The following is a 14,076-nucleotide window of genomic DNA, read 5'->3' as shown; positions in this document are numbered from 1 at the left end:
CCTGGCAGTGAGCAGTGGTGAGTTTGTCTGTGTTCCGGCTGCTGTCTGAGATTTAGGACTCCTGCATGAGTCTGAAATCTATAAAGAAGGACTGGTAGGGAGACACCTAGTGGTCGTTTTTTCAAAGTGGAAAATGAAATAGAAAGAAGCATATTTTTTAATAACATGCTATGTGAAAGTTATTCTGCATAAATTAATCTATAATATATCAAAAGTTTTTATGTTGAAAGGTACCCTTTAATAAACAGAGCAGTACGGAGCTATATGTCTTTGCTGCTGCTCTTTATTTCTATGGCAAATATAAATTCAACAATGATCAGACTTTATATAGGTACATTGCAACTCTATATATATTGTGGAAAATAAATAACAAAATACATCTGTAAAATAAGAATAAAGAATGTCAGTAAAAAAAAATATAAAATGTCCTCAGTAAAATTCTATGAAACAGTGGCTGTCAGTGCACACACTTTTTTTTTTAAATGTCCGTAATTCCAATAATAGAATTACAGAAGCTTTGTTTAATCCCTTAACGACACCAGACGTAAATGTACGTCATGTGCGTTGGTACTTCACGCACCATGACGTACATTTACGTCATGAACATGACCGCGAGCACCGGTCCGATGCTAACGGGGAAGGTCCCTGCTGCCATCAACCCCTCAAATGCCGTGATCAATACAGATCACTGCATCTGAGGCCGTGGGGCACTTAATATGGATGATTGGATTGCCTGCAGCGCTGCCGCGGTGATCCGATCATCTGTAATGCCCTATGCATAGCACTGAACAGTATTACCAAGCAAATGATTGCTATAAATAGTCCCCTATGGGGACTATTAAAGTGTAAAAAATAATAATATGTAAAAAAATAAAAGTAACAAAAATTAGAAAAATCCCCTCCCCCAATAAAAAGGTAAAACACCTGTTTTTCCCATTTTAACCCATTTGTTAATTACTTCTATTTAAAAATCTTAATCCTTCCAGTATTTATCAGCTGCTATATGCTTCACAGGAAGTAATTTTGATTTTAAATTTCCTTTCTGTCTGACCACAGTGCTCTCTGCTGACACCTCTGTCCATTTTAGGAAATGTCCAGAGTAGGAGCAAATCCCCATAGCAAACCTTTCCTGCTCTGGACAGTTCCTGACATGGACAGAGGTGTCAGCAGAGAGCACTGTGGTGTGACAGAAAATAAATTGAAAAAGAAAATAACTTTTTCTGGAGCATACAGCAGCTGCTAAGTACTGGGAGGATTAAAGGGGTATTCGAGGAAAAAAAGTTTTTTTTTTTTTTTTTTTATATCAACTGGCTCCAGAAAGTGAAACTGATTTTTTTTTTTATTACTTCTATTGAAAAATCGTATTCCTTTCAATAATTATCAGCCGCTGAAGTTGAGTTGTTCTTTTCTGTCCGGCAGCAGTGCTCTCTGCTGACACCTCTGCTTGTCTCGGGAACTGCACAGAGTAGAAGAGGTTTGCTATGGGGATTTGCTTCTAAACTGGGCGGATCCTGAGACACGTGTCATCAGAGAGCACTTAGACAGAAAAGAACAACTCAACTTCATCAGCTCATGAAAAGCGAGGCCAGATGGATTATCTGGACGGATGCCACTGGCTTGGGCTCAATGAGAAACAGGTATATGGAGCGTTATTATAAGATGTAATTATACTGTACTGTTTATTCGCATGATTCGCAATTTTACTGCTGATATGCCAATTATGTTCCCAGAATGATGACCCAGAGCATAGCCAAAAGTAAACAATATGCCCGCCCCAAACCCTATACTCTAAATCATCATTCTGGGAATGTGATGTGTTTGGCAGTCCCTAACCTGTGCCTCAGATGCGCACACCGCTCATGTGGAGAGAGCGCTGCGCATTTGAGGCAACATAAAAAAGACCCCGATGCTAGTGACTCAGTGACCCATGACCCATTTTTAGAAAAAATACCCTCAGAGGTATTATCAGGTTTCTTTTATTTTATTATTATTATTTTTTTATGAAAGTTTTTTTGGGGGGCAATTTAGTGGTTTATGTGGTTAAAATTTGGAATGTACTCTGGACTTGGTATATCGTGGTCAAATTATGGAAAATTAAAATGAAAAGGGAAAATGTAGTACTCCATGGAAGCGTGGTATTCCCTGAAGCAATCCTTGCTTCAGGGAATACAGAGGCAGAGGCCCGGATGATTGGCGCAAGTGTCACATTGAGTGGTGGTGTCCTTCCGTATCCCCCTTTTGCAACACATACTACATTTTTTCTGGATCGTCCCTTCTTTCCAATGTGGGGGGCCTCACTTGGAAAGTTTTGGCCTGGGACGATCCTGGCACCTATATTTCCAGTTCCTTGGGAACTCTGGCCTGCTCTTTCCCAGTCGCTAAATATCAGGGTCTTTAGGACTTCCTCCTGAAACTGAATGTATGTCACTGTGTTGCCAGTGTACTGGGACAGTGCAAAAGAGTTGTACATGGCCACCGGTACCATGTAGACCACAACTTTTTTGTACCATGCCGTGTTTTGTGCATGGTATTTTATGACTTGAGGACTTGATTAGAGAGATCAACTCCCCCCATATACTGATTGTAGCCCAGAATACAATCAGACTTGAGGACCGTTGTTGTGGTACCTCACACAGGGACCGGTGAGCTGTCCTTACCATGAATTGTGGTCAGCATAAGGACATCCCTCTTATCCTTATACCTGACCAGCAACAGGTTTTCATGGGTAAGGGTATAGATATCTTAACAAAATTTAGAGGGAGGCCTCTCTGGTTCTTCCGCACGGTCACACAAGCGACCGTGGATCTGGCGGCGAGGGATGTGAACAGAGGGATCCTGGTATAAAAGTTATCCATGTAAAGGTGGTAACCCTTATCCAGCAATGGGTGCAAAAGGTCAAAAACAATATTCCCACTAACACCCATAGTGGGGTGACATTCTGGGGGTTTAATATGGTAATCTCGTCCTTCATATACTCTAAACTTGTAAGTGTACCCTTAGGTACGCTCACAAAGTTTGTAGAGTTTCACGCCATACCGCGCCTGCTTTGTGGGAATGTACTGGTGGAAGCTGAGTCTCCCCTTAAAACTGATAAGAGACTTATCAACAGAGAGCTCTCTTTTGGGGATGTAGATCTCCAAAAATTTGGCCCCAAAGTGATCTTTAACTGACTGTATCTTATACAGCCGGTCATTGGTGGGATCACCTTGGTGGGGGGACATGCTGCATTATCAGAGTAATGCAGGCATTTCCGTATGGCCTCAAACAGTCTCCGTGTCATGGCCATACTGTAGAGTGAGGTCTGGCAGAGGACGTTCCCACTCCAGTACTGCCTGACACCGGATTTTTTGACTAGGCCCGTATGCAGCACGAGACCCTAAAACTTCCTAATTTCGGCTGCATTGATGGCATACCATTCATTGGGCCTAGCCATAAGCGAATCTGGGTGGTGGCCGGTAACTGGGTCACTATCGTGGGGGGGTGGCCTCGCCTGGCAGCGTCTCCACCACCTTGAAGGGGGCTCATCATCAGAACTAGATGATGAGGGGGACGATGAAGATAACAGGAAAGTAGGATCTTCCTCATCCTCACTGGCAGATTCGGTGTCAGAGGCAAGTAAAGCACATGCCTCCTCCACCGAATACGCCCAGCAGGCCATCACCTTTTTCTTCTGCGGTGGCGGAGGGGGAGCAGGAAGGGGTGGTGATGGGGGGGAGGGGATATGTGTGTGTGGGGGGCGGGGGAAGTGTGTGTGTGCTTGGTGCGAACTGTAATAACGGTGTGTGATTAGAAATCACACACCACTATATCATTCCCCCCCCCAAAAAAACAACAACGCTGCAGCCCAAAATAAATAGGGGGCAAAACACAGTGCCCTGAAGCCCCAATAGGGCCCGGGTCATGCTGAAAATTGTTCAGCGGACCCTTGAGAACCCATTAGGGGTCGGGGGGGGGGGGGGACACTTTTTTAATTCTTTTTTTTAATTTTTATAACTCCTACCTGTCCCTTTAACTCTGCTGTCCCTGCTCTATGTATGTGGCAGGAGGCCACTTATCAGTGCCCTGAGGGGGCACAGAAGGCTCGGAGGGGGGTCCCTAGCACACTTTTTCTGCTGTTTGCCAACTGAGGTGGGCTAGCAAGCAGAGCAGAGAAAGGGGGCATTTTGTCCGACCAATAACAGCACTACTGGGGCGGTGACGTGATTTCCACCTCCCCCTAGCAACAGTAGGTGATTGGCGGTGTATAGTACACCACCGATCACCTTCTGATTCCGGCTCACTCGTGACCCGTATGAGCGGAATCGCCACGGATCGCCAGTCTGAATTGACCAGCAATCGCCAAAATGGGGGATTCTCAGGACCAACCCAAGCATTTGTACAAGATGCCAGCTGAACGATTTTAGCAGGCATTCCGTTCCGTTCACCACCCTGCCACCGGCAGTGAACGGAAACACTGAGGGCGTACAGGCCCTTGGTCCTTAAGTCCCAGGATGCAAGGGCGTACCTTTATGCCCTTGGTCCTGATGGGGTTAAGGGTACATTCACATGTTAATTACTCACCTCCGGTTTCTAGCTATGAGAGACTGGCTGCCACTACAATAAGTCTGCCGTCAATTTGCAAATCTTCCACTTTAGCAGATTTTCCGAGGACTCATTGAAGTGAATGATAACGAAACTTGTAGTGGATTTTCAGTTTATCAGTTTGTGAACGTACACTAACATGGTTATTCACAAATGTGAATTGCTGCAAATTTTACCTGCAGATTGGCACAGGTAAAACGCCACAGTGGACTATAATTTTAGCCAGGTCAATGAGATTTTACAAAACTCAGGTGCAGGTGTTTTCCACAATAAGAATTGACTTGTGATCTGGATTTCTAAATCCACATCATGTTAATACCCGTTGGGGATTTTCTCTGCTGAACACAATGGGGATGATCTACTAAGAGTGGAGTGTAATTTTCTTTGTGGGTTTTGATTCCAGACAGGTATTTCCCACGGTATTTACTGATGTTTCCCTATGTTTTTTTTTGTTGTTGTTGTTGTTTTTTTTACACATGATCTGAGCTGTCAGATTTTCCAGGGCTCAAATCCACCACATTTTATGTGAGAGCATTAGTAAATATGTTGGGAATTTTAAAAACTGTAGGGGCCACGCCCATTTTGCCTGAACCATGCCCCCTTTTTCACAAAAAAGTCACGCCCCTTTTTTTGTTTTCCTTGTAAAATGGAGAGCTTTGTTTTTTTTTTGAGTACAGGATAGGAGGACAGGATATGAGGACGGCATACAAAGATGATATAAGGGGAGCTTCATTGTTGCTTTTTCTCTCCAACAAGGCTTAGGTTGGAATACCAGGCAACACTGTAAGTATTAAAATAAAATAAAGATTCAGGAAATCTAGAAATAATAAGATATTGTAGTGTGTGTGAGAGAGGTACGATGCAGCGTCCAAACCTCCATAAAAATATATGGCGGAGAAGGTAAAATTCAAATCCAATTTAGTATCACCTATTGGAGAACACCCCCATAGCTTCTTTCTGAAAGGTGTTGTGTCGGATAACACAACCCCTTTATAATAAAAAAAAGCCCTCAAATATCCATCCCCAACATAGGCAATAGGTGAACTTCATATGTATGTACACTTACATACATGTATGTTATTACACTTTCTGAGATGGTCACTTATCACTCTAGACTCCTTCGCCCTTTTGGGTACGGTCCCACATACCGCTTACGTTGCGTATTTCACTCTGCGCAAAATCATCTGCAGCAGCGGGAAGTATGCTGCGTATTCACAGATGATCATGCACACACTGTGTTTTCAGTGAAGATTGGAGACGGAGCCGCGTGCCGGCGTGATTGTGGCGTGCGGTCCCACCTCCAGTCTTCACTGAAAACGCAGGGCTGCCCCTGACTAGCCCTGTGTGTATGATTATCTGAGCATATGTAGTGTAGTTTCCACTGCTGCAGATGATTTTGCACAGCATGAAATACGCTGTGTAAGCAGTAAGTGGGACTGTACCCTTTAGCTGTATACTATTGTATATTGTCCATTCTTGAGACCCAGCATAAGTGGATTTCCTTGGAAGATCCTTTAACTGCCAATTAGGAAAGTAAGCTTTGCATATTGAGAAAGTATTAGGTCATTCCTCATTTTAAATAAACTGCGGATAAAAGATTTGCTCTAAACCACACAAAATACAAGGTAGTTCATGGAGGCTGTTAACCTTTTGCTAGAAACAGTTTATTCAGCACTCACTGTATTAATGCAGGTTAATTAAATTTATGCCATTCAAACAAACTTTGATACAGATAAGTGAGGGGAAGCTGAACCTCTGTCCATCTTTAGCTGGTAATTTCCTTTGCCTTTTAATGACTGAATATGCTTATGATAATGTTTTATTCTTTTGTTATTCTTTTAGACTTTAATGCCTTAAAAAAAAAAAAAAAACTGCTTCAGCATATTATTCTGGGTCTCTGCTAACCAATCACAAAGAGGAAAGGTCTGAAAAGTCACTTCCTGCAATGCTATAGACTTTTCATTAAAATGTCAAATGATTGATATTACATGTAATACTACATGTCGTTCTGTATTTACATGTCATTAGTTTGTAGGTTTTGGTTTGTCTCATGCCTTAGGCTCTGCCCATGAACTAAGTCACATCTGCATGGCTTTATAATTTGTGTCTGATCTTCCAAAATTAAGATTCTCATAACAGCCAGCAACCTTTACAACAGTGGTGTTCACACTGTGAACTTGCAGATGATGCAAGCATGCTGGGAGTTGTAGTCATGCAAAATATATTTTCCTTCCCCAGTGCCAAGTATTTATTGATAATTCAATATACAACAGTTGTCTCAAACTGTGGCCCTCCAGATGTTGCAAATCTTCAACTATCATCATGCCAGGGCAGCCATTGGTTGTCTGGACATGCTGGGAGCAGGGCTGCCACCAGAAATGTTTGCGCCCCTTACACAGCTTGTAGTCTGGGCCCCCAACCGCCACTGTACACAGACCAGTATCACTAATAACACCACTATATAAGGCACAAATAATTCCGCCACACCATAACCATACCATTACCACTGACTAACACTGCTATATTGTTGCTTATTAAAAACAATATACAAAAGATTAATAACCCCTATATAGAGGTAGATTTCAGCTGTACAGGTGCTGCAGACCATATAAGTCATTATAGTTACATACTCACAGGGGGTGTCTTCTCTGATTGGAGTCGTTCACTTTTCTCTTTCTTCTCCATCTGTCCTGGGTCATCATGAAAACTTCTCCCGATCACAACTCGTCTTCACCGAATCTGCCGGACAAACATTTTAGGCTTCTCTCTACAGTGTAACGTGCGGCGCTCCGGCCGGACATACCGACCGAGAGCACATCTCCCCCCTTGTGTCAGCTCCCAGCGGGGCTGGGATTCGCATAGCGGGACGCGCACGCATGCGAGTCCAAGCCCGTCACTCACCTCCATCCCTGGCCTCTGTCCTTCAGCTCCGACGCGTGCGCCCCCTCCTCCTAGCGCGCTGGAGCTTTGAAATTTAATATTTAATATTTGCACCTGCACCTTTCTTATAAGTTTTTGCTCCTCCCTTGTACCCCTGCCAGATCTTTGTTTGCCTTGCGCCTTAGAGAAAGCAGATCTTGTTATTCCTTGCCGTATAACAGTCCTTTGTATTCTGTGACCCGATCGTGATTTTTGCCGCCAGCCTACTGACCTTCTGCTACCCCACTGACTACGCTCCCGTGCAGCCTGCCCTGACCTCTAGCCTGACTGACTACATCCTGCCTATTCCTTTGGTACCACGCTTTACCTTAGCTGCCTGTGTGGTTGAGTCGTGCCAGGGGTAGCGACCTGGGTGTCGCCTGCCGTAGCAAGCCCAACCCGCCTTGCGGCGGGCTCTGGTGAAAACCAGCGGCACCTTCGACTCAACTCCCTGGCACGGCCCGCGTCATCTGCCACACAGGTCTAGCAAATCTACTACATCTCCTGTTCCAGACTACAGTGGTTTTACGGATCATCTACTCCCTGGGTACCTGCCGTCTGCGGTGAATCTTACATAGAGCACAATCGTCAACTCTATACAAACCCCCTATATGTATTATATTGCCCCATATAGTAGTGCCTTCTGTGCCCCTGTATAGTATTAGGCCCCAATATTGTTCCTATACATTATTATGCCCCTTTGCAGTGCCCCATACATTATAATGCCCCCCTGCAGTGCCCCCATACATTATAATGCCCCCTTGCAGTGCCCCCATACATTATAATGCCCCCCTGCAGTGCCCTTATACATTATAAGGCCTCCTCGTAGTGCCCCCATACATTATAATACCTCCTCGCAGTGCCCCCATACATTATAATGCTTCCTTGCAGTGCCCCCAGACAATATAATGCCTCCTCGTAGTGCCTCCATACATTATAATGCCCCCTTGCAGTGCCCCCATACATTATAATCACCCCTCACATTGCCCCCATACATTATAATTGCCCTCTCACATTGCCCCATACATTATAATCGCACTCTCACATTGCCCCATACATTATAATCGCCCCCTCACATGCCCCCTTGCAGTGCCCCCATACATTATAAGGCCCCCTTGCAGTCCCCCCATACATTATGCCTCCTCACAGTACCCCTTTACATTATAATGCGCCCCCACAGTGCCCCCATACATTATAATCGCCCCCTCACATTGCCCGATACATTATTATGGCCCTCGTACATAATAATGCCCCACTACATTGCCCCCATATATTTTAATGCCCTCTTACATTGCATCCATACATTATAATGTCCCCTAACATAATAATGGCCTCCATATACGATAATGATCCCTCACTTTGTCCCCATACATAATAATCCTCTTTCCACACAGCTCCATGGAACAAAAAAAAACACTACTCACCTCTACCTCGTTCCCTCACAGCTTGGCTTCTCTTTAGGCTTGCTGTGCGAACAGCCTCTGCAGAGCCGCTGCCACACAGGAAGCCTGAGCTGGAGTGACAGGACAGAGCCACTGGCTCCTTGTCACGTCAGCCGCCGTAGCCGAGAACATGTTCATCACTGTGTGCGTAATAAAGGTGCACTCAGTGTTGAATGCTACGGCTCAGGAATTCAGATGTCCCAGATCCACGGGCGCCCCCCCTCTTCACCCACTGGCCCAGTCACAGGGGGTGCACCGGTCCCAGCATGTGGCAGCCCTAGGACCCCAGGCCTCCCTAGAAGCCCGGGCCCCTTACTGGTGTACTGGCTACGCCCCCCCGATGGCAGCCCTGGCTGGGAGTTGAAGTTTTGCAACATCTGGATGGCCACAGTTTGAGACCAACATTTAGAGATGACTAGACACTGTTTAGCAACTGCATGTGTGGATTTTCCCTTCCCCCAGGCTTGTTTATAGGAACAGGCCTACTGGACCCATATGTAAACTCAGCTATGGATTTACATTTAAATTTTTAGGAATCCATTGGGCTGTATTTAAATTTTTTTTTTTTTTCATACTGTAGTAGGTCAAATTTGGCATGCAGGTAAATAACAAATGTTGGCTATTATTATTAGTTCTTATTTACTTTCCTTTTATTGGTTTGTTTCTATTTTGAGTGGTAATTCTCTGTTACACAGATGTCAAGGGATGATAAAGAGGAAACAAATATCACAAATGACCACTCCATTGTATTTTGTTTTTTTGTTTTTGTTGTATATTGACATTATTTATATTTTTTTTTACAATTGTTTATAATAGGAATAAGCACATCTCCTTTAATCTACTTAGAGGGATTCCCTTTCATTAAGATGTTGATTCAAATGTTTAAATTAAATTAGATTTGATGGCCAAATTAGATTTGCTGTTTACTCACTGGGCCAGTTTCCGAGCATGAGGCACATGAAATGCTATACTAGGGTACTACAGAAAGTATAACATGATCAAGTGATCACTGCTGAAAACTCCAGTTGTCACGTCAAGCAGGGATAAATGCAGTTCTGAGCTCACACACAGCAACTTGCCCTGCTTACTCGAGTATCCGCCTTAGATGATGGACCCTCAACTGGATGATAGTCCCTTTTCTCAGTAAGAGCAGAGGTGTAACAGGGTCCAAAAATAGTTAACAACACAGTACAGATGCAAGGGAAAAAAAATATGCAAACAAAGCCGAGTCCAAACAAAGATAGCAACAATGGTACTAAATCAATAAGCAGAGAATAATAAAGTCACAAACCCAGGTCAGTATAAACAGGTATAAACAAGCACGGAGCATACAACAGCTAGTGCAGAACCAGGTCCAGTCATAACACCAGTACATCACATCTGATAGACAGAAGCATGAATATGGAGTTAGTATCAACAAAATAATATCTAGAACATGTACAATATATGACAAGCTGCTTATTGCAGAAGAACAGGGGACATGGGATTCGGCAAAAACAAATCCAAATTTGTGGAGAAATTTGGACCAAATGAGTTGATTCCAAACCATCTTGTTAATTTTAAGTCTATAAAAATAATGAAAAGGTTACATTTTGCATTTATTGTAAGGACAACAAAATAGAGCAGGAGTTAATCATTTACAGGCAAATTGATCTTTATTTTCATTTTTTTGTAATCAATAGATCTCTCAAATACCTCCTCGTTATTCTGTATTGTTCAGATAGCTTCTGTACAAGAAATAGTATATATGTTGAACAAATGCAGCAGATATTTGTCATTGTATGAGAGGGGGACATAAAGGCTGGAGTTTATGAGTTTGGGGATTGAGAGGAGGACATAAACTATTATGCCTTGTTCACGTTTGATGTATTGCAACAAAACAAAAAAAAGCATACATACAAATAGGGCTTAGAAATCTCCATAGGAGAAAAAATTCTGCGTGGATATTAAAACATGGTTCAGGTTGTTAAGTCCGCAGTAGACTATTTTATTTGATTTGGATTATACCGATTCTGTTGTGATAGGTGATATTGATATGTTTTGTAAATCTTATGTAAAATCTACATAATACATGAACCAATAAATATGGATTCATGGCATATTTGTTTCAGGTTTCTGCCCTGGACTTCGTATCTATGGGCATTTAGATGAGTGTCCTCAAGTACTGACAAAAGAAAAGGTAAATGCTACATTCCTAGCCATTACAAGTAAATGAGATTAGGCAGGTTTTAAATAAAAGGCTACATATTTGCATCAATATTATGTCCACAAGTCAGGGTCTAATCTCCTGAACTGACTGCATGATATGAATCTATGATTCTTCCAAACTGGGTCAGTTGCAGTTGGGTCATGACTTAAAGGGGTACTCCCGTGTGAAAATTTTTTTTTAAATCAACTAGTGCCAGAAAGTTAAACTGATTTGTAAATCACTTCTATTAAAAAATCATAGTCCTTCAAGTACTTTTAGGGGCTGTATACTAAAGAGAAATCCAAAAAAGAAATGCATTTCCTCTGATGTCATGACCACAGCGCTCTCTGCTGACCTCTGCTGTCCATTTTAGGAACCGTCCAGAGCAGGAGAAAATCCCCATAGCAAACATATGCTGCTCTGGACAGTTCCTAAAATGGACAGTAGAGGTCAGCAGAGAGCACTGTGGCCATGACATCAGGGGAAATGCATTTCTTTTTTGGATTTCTCTTTAGTATACAGCCCCTAATAAGTACTGGAAGGATTACAATTTTTTAATAGAAGTGATTTACAAATCTATATGATAAAATCTGTTTAAATCTGTTTCTGGCACCAGTTTATAAAAAAAAAAGTTTCTTACGGGATTACCCCTTTAAGGCCATAATAGGAGCTCAAAGCATTGACTATATTATGCTGACTTGGCACTAGCCTAAAAACAGCATCCAGAAACAACATCACACCTGTCCATTGCAGATCAGCATCATTAAAGGAACCAAGTTTTAAAGGGGTACTCCGCCCCTAGGCATGCTATCCCCTATGGGAGGGGGCATGACCGCTGTGTACTAGCCATCATGCCCCCTCCCATAGACATGAACGAAGGGGGCATGGTGTGACATGAACGCCGCAGCACCACAGAGATGGAGGGGGGCCCAACGACCAGACCCCCCCCCCACGATCCAAAGGATAGGGGATAACATGTCTAGGGGCAAAGTACCTCTTTAATACCACTCATAACCTAGTGACAGGTTTGGAAACATTTTTGGAAGAAAGCATTCATATTTTTTGAAATAAATACAGAAAATAATAAGTGAAGACTGGTGGGGCAGATCAGTCAGAAGTGGTCTTTTAACAGCGGCAATTATTATTAACCATGATAAAACCCTTCTGATCCCTGACTGTAATTTCTGTGACCAGCTTTAGTAAAGCAGATGGTGTAGAAATTGCAGGAAATCATCTTCAAGTAAAAGTGTTATACTAGTATTGTCCTTAGAGAACAGATTACTGATCCGGTTATTGAACCTAGCCTATTTATGGAAGGAAAAAGAAAACCGAAGAGGCCATTAACCTTCCTGACACCATCTATTACTAACAGGCAGAGTGGATTGTTTATTACTTCTAAAGTAAAATTCTGCAGCTGGTTTGCCATTAAGTGAGACACAATCTTACATATTTTTCACATATTTTGCTTCATTGTAGCCCTACATTTTGTCTCTATAATATTTGTTATTTATTTCTAGAGTAAAGGGATTATTAAAATGAAATCAGATGCATATAGACAGTTCAAAATAATCCCATTTAATGCTTTTATCCTTATTATTTATTTCAATAAAATAATTTATTTTCCACATCATTATATGCAGTGGATAATATTGGAAAAAAAAAAAAAAACTGCTCATTGTGTCTTGTAACAAAATCCTTTTATCTAAGCCTGTTAGCAATGGGGTATACAATACAGATGTGTCATTTCCTAACATATCTGTAAACTTTATACATCCTGTAATGTGTTAGATTAAAGGATTTTACAACATGATTTCGTGAGATTTACTGCATATGCTGTGCTTGTCAATATGTGGACACCCAGTGATTGTCATTTATAATTGTTACGTTATGCGCTCCGGCCGCACACGCTGGCCGTGAGTGCATGGTCCCGTTACCTGCTGCTACCGGCGGGGCTGGGACTTGTATCATGAGATGCGCTCGCATGCGAGCCCCAGTGAGTCACTCACCTGGTGCTTCTCCTGCCCCCATCTCTGCCTCTCTGCACCAGCATGCGTGTTCCTGCCCCCTAGGGCGTGCGCGCACCACAGCTTTAAGATTTAAAGGGCCAGTGTGCTCATTAGTGTAATTCACCTGTAGCTCATTGATAAATTCCTTCATCCCTCCTCACTTCCCTGCCCGATCTTTGTTTACTTGAACCTGAGAGAAAGCATTCCTGTTATTACCTTGCTGTGTATCTAATCCTTTGCTCTGTGACCTGATCTTGCTCCTTGCCTCCTGCCTACTGACCATTTGCTACATTCCTGACTATGCTACTGTGCCACCTGCCCTGACCTTCTGCTATCTTGACTACGAGCTGTCTTATCCCTCCTGAGCCTCGCATCTCCTCAGCCGCCACTGTGGTTGAGCCGTACCAGGGGTAGCAACCTGGGTGCCGCCTGCCGCAGCAAGTCCATCCAGATTTGTGGTGGGCTCTAGTGAAAACCAGCAGAACCTTAGACTCCGCTACCTGGTACGGTCCGAGTCATCTGCCACACAGGTCCATCGGATCCACATCCACCGGGTTTCCTGTCTTCTGAAACGTGAGTGTTACAATAATAAACCTTTTCAGTGTTTAATAGTATATTGAAATATTGGGTTGGATTGGCTTTGAAATAGATCCTGGTTGGTTGTACCCAGTGAAGAACGGTGCACACGCTTGGAAAGACCACCCAGACACCTGTTAGCTGAGATGATACTTTCTTTTTATTAAACCAGGAAGAGACTACAGGGGTGGGGTGGGGGGGTTAAATGGATATACAATGCTGTGTGCAGGAGATTACGTGACTTGGGTGTGAAAACAGCTAATTGGTTAAAACTCTTTCTACGTATTTCTTATCTCTGCAACATTCCAATCCAGGACACTATCCTCAATGCTCGATGGAGGGAGAGAGCAGTTCAGCGTAGCAA

General features: G+C 43.0%; 1 protein-coding gene across 1 annotated transcript in view; it reads right to left on the bottom strand.

Annotated features, from left to right (window-relative positions):
* The window catches only part of PCDH15 (protocadherin related 15), a 1,516,206-nt gene that overhangs the window by 790,378 nt on the left and 711,752 nt on the right, over positions 1-14,076 (bottom strand). The window lies entirely within an intron of this gene.

Source organism: Hyla sarda, chromosome 7 (genome assembly GCF_029499605.1).
Source record: "Hyla sarda isolate aHylSar1 chromosome 7, aHylSar1.hap1, whole genome shotgun sequence".
NCBI classification, from domain to species: domain Eukaryota; kingdom Metazoa; phylum Chordata; class Amphibia; order Anura; family Hylidae; genus Hyla; species Hyla sarda.
The sequence above is the reverse complement of the archived record's forward strand: the minus strand, read 5'-3'. Positions and strand labels throughout refer to the sequence as shown.